This window comes from Panthera leo, chromosome C1 (assembly GCF_018350215.1).
Source record: "Panthera leo isolate Ple1 chromosome C1, P.leo_Ple1_pat1.1, whole genome shotgun sequence".
NCBI classification, from domain to species: domain Eukaryota; kingdom Metazoa; phylum Chordata; class Mammalia; order Carnivora; family Felidae; genus Panthera; species Panthera leo.
Genome location: NC_056686.1, coordinates 170,215,500 through 170,231,023, shown reverse-complemented (window position 1 = coordinate 170,231,023; position 15,524 = coordinate 170,215,500).

Below are 15,524 nucleotides of genomic sequence, written 5' to 3'. Positions count from 1 at the left end.
TCTATCTGTCTATCTCTCTCTCCCTTCCTCCCTCAGTTCCTCTCCCCCACTGTCTCTCTCTAAAATTAAAATATATATATATATATAAAGAATTAGAATACCTAAAGCGGTCCTTGAACTCGAATCTTTATTAAAAAACAACCAAAACAACCACACACACACACACACACACACACACACACACACACACACACACAAGAAAAGTTGGAAATGACAGAATTCACATGATGGCATGAAAAAAATTAGCATCCTTCTACACTATACATTAACTTTCAGATGTATAACATATTGCACATAGATATACTGTGAAACTCTAATATTGGTTTCTAATTCTCCTTCAGAGGAAATTCTGAAACTCTTAAACAAGTGTAGTTAAGATAACTGTTCCTGCTTCGGTTTGCTCTAGCTTTCTCCTGGGGTGTTCCATATTCTTCTGTTCTATATGACTCGATAAGGATGAAGATGTTTATGCATGTGAAACAAAATTGCTACTAATATTTGCAAACTTCCTCAGCTATTGCCAACAATTGCCCCAAGTTGACTTTAAATACCTGTATTTTTCAACAGATTGACTTGGAAGCTTTTTCTCCACCTACTCTGCAAACTATGTACCATCAATTACCTTGTGACTGAACCTCTATCTTTTGGACTAAACACTCTATACAATCTAAATTCTGCCTCTTTTGTCTTCCCTGCCCTGCTCTATAATGACAGAAATGGGTCTGTGGCACTGCTGACTGAGGTCCATTCCACAGAAACATGGAAGACAGCATGGCATTTCCTTCATAACACCGTTTCCACAGCTTGTAACCCACCAACACCACTCAAGCAGCATACCAGAAGCAAGGTGGGGTCTCACAAGAGGAAGGAGATGTTGGGCGGTGGGCAGGGCAGTTCGAGAGACAGGGAGTTGACTGAAAAAATATCAGTCAGCAACTAGCTGCCATACAAAGGCATTTGTATTTAAAAGTCTTTGCTGCACTCCCATGTTCACTGCAGCATTATTCACAATTTCCATGATAAGGAATCAACCTAAATGGCCATTAACAGATGAATGGATGAAGAAGATGTGGTACACATACACACTGGACTATTATCCAACTGTAAGAAAAAAAAGGAAATCCTGCCATGTGTAACAACATGGATGCCACTTGAGGGCATTATGCTTAAGTGAGATGTCAGACACAGAAAGACGAATACTGCATAGTATCACTTATATGTAGAATCTTAAATAAAAGTCCAACTCACAGAAATAGAGAGTAGAAAAGTGGTTGCCAGGGACTTAGAGGGTGGGGGAAATAGGGAGAGGTTGTTAAAAGGATATAAACTTTCAGCTAGAAGATGAATAAGGTCTCAGGATCTAATATAAAACATGTTGACTATGGTCAATAATACTGTATTACATATGTTGAAATTTGCTAAGAGAGTAGAATTTAAATTTTCTCACCCAAAAAAGTGAGATCATGAACGTGTTATCTAGATGGAGGAATCCTTTCAGAACATATACATATATTAAATAATCACAATGTACACTTTAAATATCTTTAAATTTTTATGCCAATTATACCTCAATAAAGCTGAATTGAAAAAAAGTCTCTGAACCAATGGATTCAATGTGATTTCCTGCACATACATGCATACAAAAATGACAATCGGTTTGGGAAATATAAAAATGATACTAACCTTCTCATCGCATTCTTTATTTCAGTATTTTATAAAATATACATTGGAAGGACTAATAACTTCTCAAAGATCATAAGATAATAATTAATGTTTATATCTGATTCCATTGTCTGTTGCAATCCTGACTTCCTAAGCACTATATTTGGTTGGTTAATAGTTATTTTTAATATTTATGTATATAAATATGCACATACATACAAACACACATACACATACACACACACTACTCAATTACTAGAAACTCTTTTGAAATAGTTTCAGGCAAAAGTTTCATATAACTGAGCTCTAAAGTAGGTATATGGACAAAAGAAGAAAGAACAAAGAGGTTGAAACCTAGGTACAGAAAGAATAGAAGAGCATCAATAAATAAAAGCAAAACTCTTACTGTTATGCCCAGCAAGTACTCAAAAACAGTAGAAGCACTTAAAGGTAAGAATTTGCTGAATTGCTTGATTTTTTTTTTCAGTCAAGAATCAGCAGCTAGTATTGACTAGAACATTCACGACATGTGGTTACAAGAATGGGTTGATAGTTACGTTCTTCAGTGGTGGGAAGTTCCAGCTTATCCTCAAAACTAGCTCCAAGTAGAAATCATGAAAACAATCTTATCTCCCTCAGGGATGTTCACCTTCTGCCTCCATCAGTGCACTTCAATTTTTACAGCATCATTTGTTTCTCCAGCATCTCAATTTTCCTCTCCATAGACCCATGAGATTTAATCACACATGTAACAAAAACCTTATGTTCTATTTCCTCTTTTTCAAGGGCTACAACTTCACATCTGTGCTGCCTGCCCACACCACCACACATTTAATTTGCTTGTTCAAAATTTCAGACATATTTCATGCTTTTTCTCTCCATGATCTTCTCACTTCCTTCTCTCTTCCAAACAACCAAAGTTCACGCTTCAGCCTGGGCCTCTAGCCACACCACAGGTCACTGTCTCTTTTATGCTAGGAAGTTTCTCTTCATTTCTTCTGTCTTAGAGAATGTTATTTCCCTGCATATTTCCAATTGTTTTGTCCTGATACATTTATAGCCTGAGTGGTTAATGGGGATTATTTAAAAAAAAAAAAAAAAAAAAAAGGTCCTAAGGTCAACAACCCACATTAATAAAAACCCCGGGAGAGCAGTAGTCTGTTCCAGATCTAACTTTAAGTCATGCCAGATTTCAAAGTATGATTCTCTTCTCCCTATAAGAGTGTTATGCTTCAGCTGGGTCCACATGGAGAGGCACTCAGCTAGGGTTCATTCTTAAGGAGTCAGCGGGGGGCTTTCAGAGGCACATTACTACTCTTTTTTTTTTTTTTTAATCATATTCTCTCTAGGAAAATTCCATCAAAGAAATTTTGTATCTAACCAATAGGACAACAGGCGAGTGAGGCAAAATTTCCAATTTGCCAGAACTAAAACAAATAGGTTATTTCAGCCAATGTTCCATACTCACAATTCACTGTACTCTGAAAGGTCCTTTTTTTATATCCTGAACTTAAATTAACTAAGCCTTGGGTCACCTAGGTCTACACTTTTCCCTTAGGCATTTAAGGAATGTGGGATTACTGTTTAAGGAATGTGGGATTACTGTTTACGTCATTCCTACCCTCAAGCCCTCATGATTAAGAGCCTGGTGAGCCATAAAAAATGGTACCTTTACCAAGCAGTGCCAATGACACCATACCTTCTTATCTTTGGAGGGATCACTTTATCACTTAAAAAATACATAGCTAAAAATAAATGACTATGTGTATCCGTTCTTTTATGGTTGGCCAAGACATTGAATACATTAGATTATGTTTGATAGGAATTTAAGCTCCAAGACACTTGTGATGGGTGTTCCCACGTGCATAGAAAGGGTGATATGACTAAATAATCTAAGGATAAAGTCAAAGAAAATTATTTTCTCCATGCAAAAATTAGCTCACCTGGACTTACTATGGCCCTACTTACAAAAAAGACAGAGAAGAGAAGAGATAAAAGAAAGAAAAAGAAAAAATAGAACCAGTGACATTTTGAAGTATGTTAAGAATTTTCAAAAGATAGCTACTTTATACTAAAGCTATTCACCTTCATCTAATTCTATAAATTCCCTCAGAGGTTAAGGCAGGAGGGAGAGGTGCTTTTTTAACTCCTCCGGAATAACCTCATTGACCCATTATCTTTCAGTCCACATGTCCTGCAAACTCTTTCCCAAATAACTGGAATGATGCAGCAAGTTGTTCAAGCTTGTGAAAGGAGAATTGACACTTAGTATTTGTAAATTTATATAAGTTACTCATTGGGAGCTTCTGTAAATAAAAAGAATCACTTTGTGAGGTTTCACAGTTCTTTAAAAACACCCAGATTATCTCAAAGACTTGTTAAATTTCTGCATTAAATGTGTTTTAGCAAAAGCTGAATATAAATAAGAACTTGCTTTAACTCAAGCATTTCTCTGTGAACAAAGTCAAATCATTATAAGGCAAAACAAGTCAGCTTTCCAGTTCAGAAACAAATTCTTCACAGAACCGAGGGCCAAAATTTCACCAGAAACATGTATATATTTCAAGTTTTATCATGAACTAGAATTAATTTCCAGTAAGTCTACGTGCACACTCATTATGACAAAGCTATAACTATACTAAAAAATGCATTTGTATACTTGAATACTTAACTTTCCCAAGGGCAGTCAGGTCCTGAGGTTTTAATTCACTTGACTTCACAAATACTCAGACCTTGACTTCTTGCTGCTAATTTATTGTTCTCATGTGCTTTTTTTGTAAAAGTAAATACATATTTTTACTTTGTCTTCTTTAATATACAAAATACATTTACTATCGTATTATTTATCTATTGTGTATAACCCATTACTATAAAACTTAGCAAGTTAGAACAATTATAGTTTTAATATCTCACGGTTTTTGTGGGTCAATAATTCAAGCAGAGCTTAGCTAGGTGGTTCCTGTGTCAGGGTCTCCCATGGAACTGCAATCACAGTGTCAGCCCCAGGGTACCTCACAGGGCCACAATCAAAGTGGCAGCCCAGGTCATAGCCATGTCAATGTTCAACTGAAGCAGAACCCACTAGCCCACTCAGTGGTTGCTGAATGATTTGGTTTCTCACAAACTACTGGATTGAGGACCTCACTTCCTTGAAGGCTATTTGCAGGAGACTGCCCAGAGGAGCCTTTTCCATCTGAGATTCAGGAAAAGAGGACATCACCAAGATGGATGCCACAGTCTTTTGTGACCTAGTCACGTAAATGATATCTCATTACTTTTGCTGTAACCTGTGAGATGCCAATCACAAATCCCAGCTATACTCAAGGCAAAGGCATGAATACCAGGAAGTGGGGATCATCAAAAATCACGCCACCAGCAGCTGCTTACCCCAGCTAAATACATACACTCTTTTGTACCTGCTCGTATCTTTTTGTTTTTTTAATTTTCTTTATGTTTTTAATGTTTATGTATTTTTGAGAGACAGACAATGCATGAGAGGGGGAGGGGCAGAGAGAGAGGGAGACACAGGATCCAAAGCAGGCTCCAGGCTCTGAACTGTCAGCACAGAGCCTGACACAGGGCTCCAACCCACCAATTCTGTGATCATGATCACATGAGCTGAAGTCAGACACTTAACCAACTGAGCCACCCAGGCACTCCTGCTTGTATTTTTTTTAATAAAAATAAATTACAGAAATTATTTGCTGTCAGTTTGTAAAAACTTTTTCATTACCACATAGTATTCTACATATACAACCAATCTTACAGACTTGGGTATTTAGGTTTTTTACCGTATTTTGCTATTACAAAGAGTGATGCAATCAACAACCCTCTGCATCTTTTATTTCCTATCTTTGTAAATGAATCTTCAAAGTAAATCTCTTAAAATAGTCACTAGGTAAGTACACATTTAATTTTATTAGGGTTGCAAAATTTTCCTCCAGAGGTTATAATGTTTGTCCTCAAACCAAGAATACATGAAAATATTTGTTTCTCCACAGTCTTACCAACAAAGTATATTGTCAAGCTTTTATGTTTTTGCCAGTCATTCAATCTTTCCACATATTTAAAAACCATTAGGTATCTTTTTCTGTGCACTGTTTAAGTCTTCTGCCCATTTTTTCCCATCAGGTTGTGGCTTTTTTCTCCTCACTTTTTATGAAGCCCTTTAAACATTAAGACACTTGGCTTTTTGTCTATTATACAAGTGGTAAATATTTTCTCCCAACTGGTCATTTGTATTTTGACTGCTGATGATTTTTTTTCCCATCCAGAAGTTTTATCTCATCAATTTTACCATTTTTTTAAATTTTCTTTCTTCTGAACTTTGGATCATAAATAGAAAGACTTTCCCACACCAAAGTTATAAAGGAATTCGCTAATGTTATATTTTGGTACTGGAATAGTGTCACGTTTTTTTACATTTAAATCTCTGAAACATTTGCAGTTTATTCCAGTGTTTCATGTAAAGCATAGACCTGATTTTATCATTTTTGAAATGCCCTGTTTTCTCAATGCTATTTATTTTAAAAGTTCTTTTCCATAGAGACTTTAGATACTATCTTTATTAGATACTAAATTTCAACATGTACTTGGGTCTATTCCTGGAATTTCCACTTTTTCCATTAGGCTATCTAATTAAGAACTAATACTATATTGGCTTAATTATAGCGGCTTTATAGACTATTTCAATATCCCCCTCATTCCTGTTCTTTTTTTAGAGCTTTTTCAGTACCTTTTTCATGATTTTTCCCCATCAACTTTATTAGCAACTTGTCTAACTCCAAAAAGGAGGGAGAAAAAGACTTTTGTTCATTGTTATTGGGATCATGTTGAATTTCTAACAAGAAAATTGACATGTCTATAATGCATCTTGTTCTATCCAAGAACAAAGAATGTCACTTCACTTGTTCAAGTGTTTAAAGTTTTCCTCATATAGTTCTTTCACACTTAATATTAGTTCTATTTTATGCTGCCATTGTACCTAGGATTTTTTTCTTTCATTAACCTCCTAACCAAAATACATAAACTATTGATTTTTTGTGCATTTATTTTGCATCTTATCACAATACATCAATATATCCCAAAGCACATAGACATATTATGCCTATTCATAACTGAGTAAATGGAAATTTGAAAGATTTCAAGGTCACCCAAAATGTATACCTAGCCTAAATGCTAGAAATTCTAGTCATTCTTAAAACCCTATTAAAGAATTTATGACTGCTAGCTTTAAAGGTAAAGAAAGTTTAATGATCAGAGTGCATTTTGAAATGTTCCAATTAAATTATAAACAGGAAGAAAAATAACTGGTTTTATTATACAGCTTAAATCAGTTTTTATTAAAACCAAGTTAATATTTTAAACAGCAAATATTATTTTGAAAACAAAATGGCTGGATAAATTTTACACGCATCAGACAGTGCAATGCCAAGCTTACTACTATATCAGATATCATATTGAAAGAAATGAAGTTCACACATAGTGAGTGAGCAAACAGATGAATAATACTAATAGGCTCCAGGCCATTTATCCATTAAAGTAATGAATGCCACCTCATATTCACTTGGTCAGGAAGAAAAATCAAAGCAGTCTCTGTCCACAAACATCAATATTTCTTGCTGATTAATGAAATGAAATCACAAAAGCAAGAAACTTTTATTGATGGTTTTCTCTTAAACTACTAAATCCGCTTTCTAACAGGCAATGAAACAATAACACGTAATATCAGAATCAGACTCCATGATCACCCACAGAAACTCTCTGAAACCCAAATGAAGATAAAGACCCATGTATGCCATTTACTTGAATCCTTAAATAGTTAAAATTAGATCACTTCAGATGGTTATTTTTAGCCCAAACCCATAAGCCAAAGAACACTAAATACAAATCAATTAAGTTGTCAGAAAACCTCTTCAACTCCGGCCCTATAATGTGAAAACTATGCTACGCAAAATTGCTGAGGTTAAAACTGCAACACCACTTTAGGAAGAATGTAATTTTTTTAATGCACATTAAAAGGAAAAATTTCAGATGTAGCAAATGTCCTTGAGTTCTTTATGTAAACAGGTTTTGAATGTAGTAATGAGAAAGAAAGAGCCCACTAGATTTATTGGCTAGAATTGTAGCTCACTCTAACATTAAAAAAAAAATTAACTAGTAAGGATACCTTCCCGTTCACCTAATTCCATATCCACCTTCCACTTTAATATTTAACAGTCAATCTCAAGATATTTTATCCTGCCTCACCGTAGCACTTTAATCCCAACATATATTTATTTATTTTTCTCTACAGTAACCTAATAAGAGTATATAACTTTGCCTTATTTTTCTTTCTTTGGAAGTATTTAGGGAATAACAATGAATGAAGCTTTGACATTTAGTAGAATTTGGCCACAGCTTTATTAAACTTTACTGAACTCCATCAAGTTCATTGTTTATAGGACTGAAGATCTAACACAACTCAAAAACCAATTCATACAATGTCTGATATTGTACAGGACTAGGTGAGTTCAAGTATAGTTTTTAGAACAGGCCAGAACCAGAAAATAGTACCTATATAAGAAGCTTTAAAGGATTATATAAAAACCACAAAAAAAGTTGAACTTTAAAAACTATTAAGAACATATGATATTTAAAAGATAAGGAAAAACTGACCGATAGCTTTGTAGTTCAAGATAAAGCTTTCCACCTGTTCTCTTTTGCAACCAAACCGACCTATCCCCATTATGGAAGATCCATCATTCCAAAATTTCAAACAGGCCTTTTTTCCCCCATAATCAGAAGCCTGTACAGCAGTCAAAAACATATCTGACAAAACAGGCCTCTTGTCATGTACTGCTGTTTACTCTTGAATGCATCTCACAGCTTGAATAAGTCTTTGTTTTACCAACTCTAACCCACAAAAAAAGCTCACTTGTCAACCCACATAGAAAATAACTTAAATTGCTTCTTTACAACTCAAGATTATAGAGTGGTGACAACCCTTTTATCCACAGTACCTTAGCAATGCCAATTTATTTCTGACTTCTACATTTTAAAGCATCCAAATCAGATGATTTGGCAACTCTCAAATAAAAATTCCTAGTAAGCATTAAAAAAGTAAGAATCAAAAAGTGGTTCCTTATCACCAAGGTCATGCAGAAAAATGTAGGAGTAACCAACTGCTCGATGAGTAAGTGAATTTACATTAAAGGTTAATATATTCAGTCTTGCAGTTCAAGAATAAACCATCTGGTTTCAAATGCAAAGTTGAAATGAGTCTATAAAAAGGTAAGGATTCTTGAAAACAGATAGCTCAGAAATCCACATCCAGCAAATTCAAATATATCACTGCTTCTTTTTTATGGAAAAAAAAAAGACCTTGTAATTTATATTCAAACCTACCAAGTGAGCACCTGCCCTCTACACATCGATTACTGACACACAGTGAATAAGGTGTCCCTATCTCTGGATTTCAATCTACCAAGAGTCATTGTCATTTTAATGTGTCAGTACATCCGTCAGTTAGACCAATACCTGCCCTAAGAAAAGAACTACATTCGTGGTCTCTCTTCCTCCCTCTACATGTGAGCATCTTCCTCTCCATGCCATGGCCATGCAGGGCTGTGACAAAAGAGGTAGGAGCCTGTGGCCTCACCTCCATGACAACCCTGAAAAGCATTTCCTTCTTTCAACTTACCGGCAATCACTTGCTACTCTTACAGTACCACTGTACATTTACTAAGTGGAAGACACCACTTTCTTAACCTTGTGGAAACTCACCAAACAACTTCAAGTAAGGTTCATAACTAAAGGTTAAAACACAATCCTCTGGTCCCCCAACGTCCACTGTATCAGTTATCTATTGCAATATAACAAGCCACTCCAAAAGTTAGTGGCTCAAAACAAGAGAAATCTATTACTTCTCACAATTCTGAAGGTAGAATGGGTGGTTCTTCTGTTCCATGTGGTGCTGAATGGAGTCACTCATGCAGCTGCATTTATTTGGTGGCCGAGCTAGCTAGGCTGGAACAACGAAGAAGACCACTCATATGGCTGGGCCTTGGCACGATTACTGGGTGGGCAACTTGTCCTTTACTCCATGTGACCTCTCCCTCCATATGACTTGTATTCTAGAGCATCTCCACAGGGTTCTTCTCACTAACAGAATGGCCTGATTTACCTACATCATAGCAGCTGGGTTCCAAGAGAGCAAAGACAAAAGATGCCACTCCCTTTAAAACCAGGTCCAGAAGTCGCTCAGCATCAGTTTTTTCTCTACGGTGTCCTATTGGTCGAAGCAAGCCACAAGGTCAACCCAAAGGTGGGGGTGGTGCAGGAGACAATCCCACCTCTTGATGAGTGGACTGGAATGTACATACAGGAAACAGAGGAAATTGGGAGCCGCTATCCTTCGAAACTACCCACTGCATACTAAGTACAACTTGAATAAATATTCCTCTAAAGAAAGAAAAAAGGTTTCCTTAAATTATATGGTAACAAATGTCTACTTGTTAATTCTTTGCTAGCATATGAAAGTCATTAATGATAGAAGAAAGAAATGGCAAGGCAAGTCAACTTTTATTTAATGCTATGATATTTAGAAATCGGGACAGCGTGATATGCTTCCTTTATTCTTAATACGACTCAATGCCATGACTACTAGAAATACCACTGCAGGAACTGGTAAGAATTACACTGCTGCATCAGACCTTTCCCATCTTGGCTTGCTTTTGATGGCAATCAGCCATATTCTACTAACGTAAACCCAGAGGTCCAGAAATTAGAACAGGCGTTATGTAAAAGAATCAGAGCACCTTCCCCAAATGCACACATCAGATAGGCTGTCTGTAACTGCACTAATAGCTATGTTAATACTGAATTAATACACTGTTTTCATCACCCAGAAATTACTTAAATGTCCTCAGGCTGTACGCATGTTTGGAAAGAAAATGGGGCTGTGATATCAACTCTTAGTTTTGAATACCACTTCAAATTTACAACCCAAGTATGAGGCTATTCTTTCCCCCAATAGCCTCTTTTCCAATGTCCAGGAGATAAAAGAAAAGGAGCATCGAAATAAAAATGGAGACCTTCCCAGAGATGGAAGAAGAAGAGGAGCTACCTGCCTAAAGAAAGAACCCTTTCAACACACTAAAATCCTGACTAGCCCCTACAGCCTTTCTCTTTAAAAGAATCAATAGTAATTGGGCTGGTGGCAACATCGCTACAATGCTGAACAAGCCCACAACACAAGCAAGGAAGCGGCCAGGTCACGGTTGCTCCACTACTCATTCACCCATTATTTCATTACCCAAACAGCAACTTCTAGCCTCTTGGGATACACCAATGAAAAAAAAAAAAAATGGACAAAGTTCCCACACACTGGAGGCTTATCATGAAAACTGGCCATTCACACAAGTGTGAAGTCCTAGAAACCACGTGAAAAATCGGGTATCAAGGAAGCAGGTGTGAGACAGATATAATAGGAAATAATAAACACAATAAGTAAGTTACATTGTGTGTCAGAAAGTAACAAGTGCTACTTTCAAAGAAGAAAAATAGAGCAAGGGGAATCTGGACAGTTGGGCAGTTGGGTGGGGGTGGGAAGGAGGGGTAGCAATTTTAAACAGGGTGGTCAGGAAATGAAGTCCTCATTGGGAGCATGTCATTGGAGAAAAGACTCAAAAGAATTTGAGGGAGTGAGCAAAGAGGATACCTAGTAAAAGAGTGATGAAGACAAAGGAAAGAGCAGGAACATTACTGTGTGGGGGCAAAAGCAGAGGCCAGTAAAGGTAGAATAATAAAAGCAAGGAGAAAAATAGGTAGGGGTAAGATCAGAGAAGTAACAGGGGAGCCTGGGTGACTCGGTCGGATAAGCGTCCAACTTCAGCTCAGGTCATGATCTCGCTGTTGGTGAGTTTGAGCCCCACGTCGGGCTCTGTGCTGACAGCTTGAAGCCTGGAGCCTGCTTTGGATCCTGTGTCTCCCTCTCTCTCTGCCCCTCCCATGCTCATTCTCTGTCTCTGTCTCTCAATAATAAATAAACATTTAAAAAAATTTTTTTTTTAAAGATCAGAGAAGAAACAGAGTGTGAAATCATGTAGGACCCTAAAGCCAATTAATTATTGACTTTCTGTGAGGAGAAAGGGGGACTATTGAAGGGTGCTGGGAAAAGAGCACAAGATCTGACCTACTTTTTAAAAAGATCGCTCTAGTGGCACGTGGATGGCTCAGTCCATTAAAGCATACAATTCTTGATTTTGGCTCAGGTCATGATCTCACCGTCTGTGAGACTGAGCCCCATGTCAGGCTCTGCACTGATAGCACAGATTCTCTCTGTGCTATCTCACTGATAGCCTGGGATTCTCTTTCTCAAAATAAAGAAAAATTTATAAATAGATAGATAGATAGATAGATAGATAATCACTCTGGCTGCTGTGTTAGGACCAGACCACTGAAGAGGGAAAGATGCTGTGGATGATGGTAGGAAGAGAGACAAATTAGGTTAGGATACCCTTACATACAGTTATCCAGACAAGAGTTCATAATGCTTTGGGGCAGACTTGTAGAAAGAAGAGGTAAAAGTGATTGAAATTGAGTACAGTTTGAAATTACAGTCAACAAGACTTCCTAATGGATTCAAAATAAGGTTTGAGTGAAATGGAGAAATAAAGAATGAATGAATCACTTTTCATCTATCAACTCAAGTAATGAATGTGTCATCGAATGAAACAGGGAAGGCTGGCTGAGTGGGTTTGGAAGGCACAAGTTCTAAATCTGGTTTAAGGTGTCTATTAGGCATCCAAAGGAAGAAGTCAAGTCAGCACTTACCTACTGATGCCTGTAGTTCAAGCTGGAGCTCTGGGCTGGGGGGTACAAATTTGGCATTTGTGTGCAGGTAGTTGGTATATAAGCTGTGAGGGCGGATACACCTGCTACTGGAGTGAGCACACTGAGGAACCGCAGCCATCACAGCACAGGGAGAGCAGACAGCACCCGAGACTGAGAACTGGCCAGTTCACACAAGTGTGAAGTCCTAGAAACCATATGAAAAATTGGGTATTAAGGAAGCAGGTGTGAGCAACTGTGCCAAATGCTCTAAGAGGTCAAGTAAGAGGAAGATTTGAGAAATAGCCATTGAAAAACAAAGCAAAACCAAAACAAACAAACAAAAAAAAACATTATTTCATAAGCACAATGCCAAACTATCCTGTGAGATAGTGTCTAATCATGCCCTAATAACTATATAAATTTAAATTTTCTAGTCCCAAATTCTTCTGCTTAAGGTTAAGGGAAAAGCTATTAAGTAAACTGGTTTTCCGCCAGATGCAAGTGAAAATGTTATTTTTTGATTCCCAAAATCAACATGGCATGACCATATGCCTTATGCTTAGTTACTTCAATAACAGCATTTCCTACAGTGCAGGATGCAGCCTGATTGTTAAGTTCAGACCCAAGGCACCAGTGCCCATCTGTTTGAAATCTCCTTTTCCCTAGTTTCCTTATCTATGGGAAATGATTTGAGTAAAAGAAAAGAAAATCTTTAAAAAACAGAGATGATACAAGGCAAAAAGCTAACCATAAACTGTAAGAGCAATACTGTGACACAGCAAAACTAAAAAAAAAAAAAAAAAAAAAGGCCCACTGAGAAAAAAAGCTTAAAAACTTGAATGCTATCTTTATTTCTTATTTTTAAGTATCTTTTTTCCTTAAATCATCTAACAGGCTACAACTCAATAAGAAGAACTTGAACACAGAACTTGATACACTCTCAAAAAAGAATTTTACTCACTAACACCTATGTGTTACATATGGCAAGTACGTTAATAATATTACTGTTACTTTAACAAAGCCGTGAGGATGGACCTAAAAATGCTATGGTAACTTATTTTTCCCAGGATAGGAAAAAAAAGAAAAAAAGAAAGAAAGGAAGGAAGAAAGAAAGGAATCAAAATTATAAACTCTGTTCCATTTTATCACATTTCCCTTGATGCCATGATTCTCTACAAACCCATGACACCATCATCTTGTCATCCATCTTCCTGCCACACGAATAAAGTGTTCATTACTACACACATGAGCTATATTTCTAAAAAAGCAGTGTCCAAATAGAATCATATTTGCCTTATGATTGAGATTATGATTTCATAATTCTGTTCACATTGAAGTGAGACATCCTTTAATATTATCTTTCAAAATGAAACATAATCAATAACGAGATACTCATTGTATGCTAGTACATGTCAGACAGCAATGCAGGCACTTCAAGTTCAAACCATGACTCTAACTTACAAGGAGTTGTGACCTCTGTGCAGTGATAAAGACACAAGGCCCGAGGGGTGCCTGGGTGGTTCGGTTGGTTGAGCGTCTGACATCGGCTCAGGTCATGATCTCATGTTGTGTGAGTTCGAGCCCCGCATCGAGCTCTATGGTGACAGCTCGGAGCCTGGAGCCTGCTTCAGATTCTGTGTCTCCCTCTGCCTCTCTGTCTGTCTGTCTCTCTCTCAAAAATAAAATAAACATTTTTTTAAAAAATTATTATATGACTGAAAAGTAACAAAAAAGAACTGGGTTCTTAGTACATTAATACTAAGTAAGTGATACAGAAAATTAGTGTTATGGAGCCTTAAAGCTACAAAAGATGACTCCCAAGAGATATGGTCTAGACAGCATCCAAAAGGCAGTGAATCTTCCCCACGGCCATCCATAGGAGTAGGAATTGAATTTAAAGGGAAGAGACAGGGCAGGGCATGGACAATGGCAAAGAGATGATATTGTGCTAGGTCAATGACTAGATAAGACCAGGTGAGGTGGAAAATTCAAACTGGAAGATAAAGATTGAAAAGAGAAGGAAACTAATAGCTACATGCTAAGGACTGCAACAGCTGTATTCTCTCCACCTTGTTTCTCTTTTCCCTCCCTACTCCTATCCCACCCTCTTGAATTAACTATGGGCCTTGGAGTCAGAGAAACTTGAGTCACAATTATATTTCTCAGGGCACCTGGGTGGCTCAGTCGGTTGAGTGTCCGACTTCAGCTCAGGTCATGATCTCACGGTTCATGGGTTCGAGCCCCGTGTCGGGCTCTGTGCTCACAGCTCAGAGCCTGGAGCCTGCTTCAGATTCTGTGTCTCACTCTCTCTCTGCCCCTCCCCTGCTCATGCTCTGTCTCTCTCTGTCTCAAAAATCAATGAAACATTAAAAAAAAATTTAAAGAAACAATTATATTCCTCAATGTCTGTATAATCTAAGAAAGTTATTAAATTATCTGAGCCTCAATTTCCTAACATGTAAATGGTGACAACTATATCTATTAAAAAAAATCTTATTTTTCCAATAGTAATAATAATACCCAGTATTGTGCTAGGTACCATGCTCAGGTTATTTACACTGTCTGATTTAATCTTTACAGTTACCCTCAGGGTGCATATTATTCTCTTTGTGCAGGTGAAAAAAAATGATAAGCAAGTCAAATCACTTGGCCCAAATCATACAAGTAAAAACTAGCAAAGCTAGGGTAGATCAGAGGTATTACTAACCCCAAAGTCCTCATCTTTAGCCATTCTGATACATTAGTGATAATTAAATGCAAGAGTTTATTACAATGCCTACAGACATAGCTACTGCTGATATCATTAGTCTTCAAAATTCCATAAGACGGTTCTTGTTTGTTACTATTGGTGTTTGTGTTATCATTGTTATTATCATTCATGAGAGAGTCAGTTCGTTTTTTCTTAACTTCGCCCATGTGATGGGGCGCATGGGTGGCTCAGTTGGTCAGGCATCCAAGTCTTGATTTCTGCTCAGGTCATGATCTCCCAGTTGGTGGGATCGAGTCCTGAGTTGGGCTCTACACTGACAGTGTGGAGTCTGCTTGGG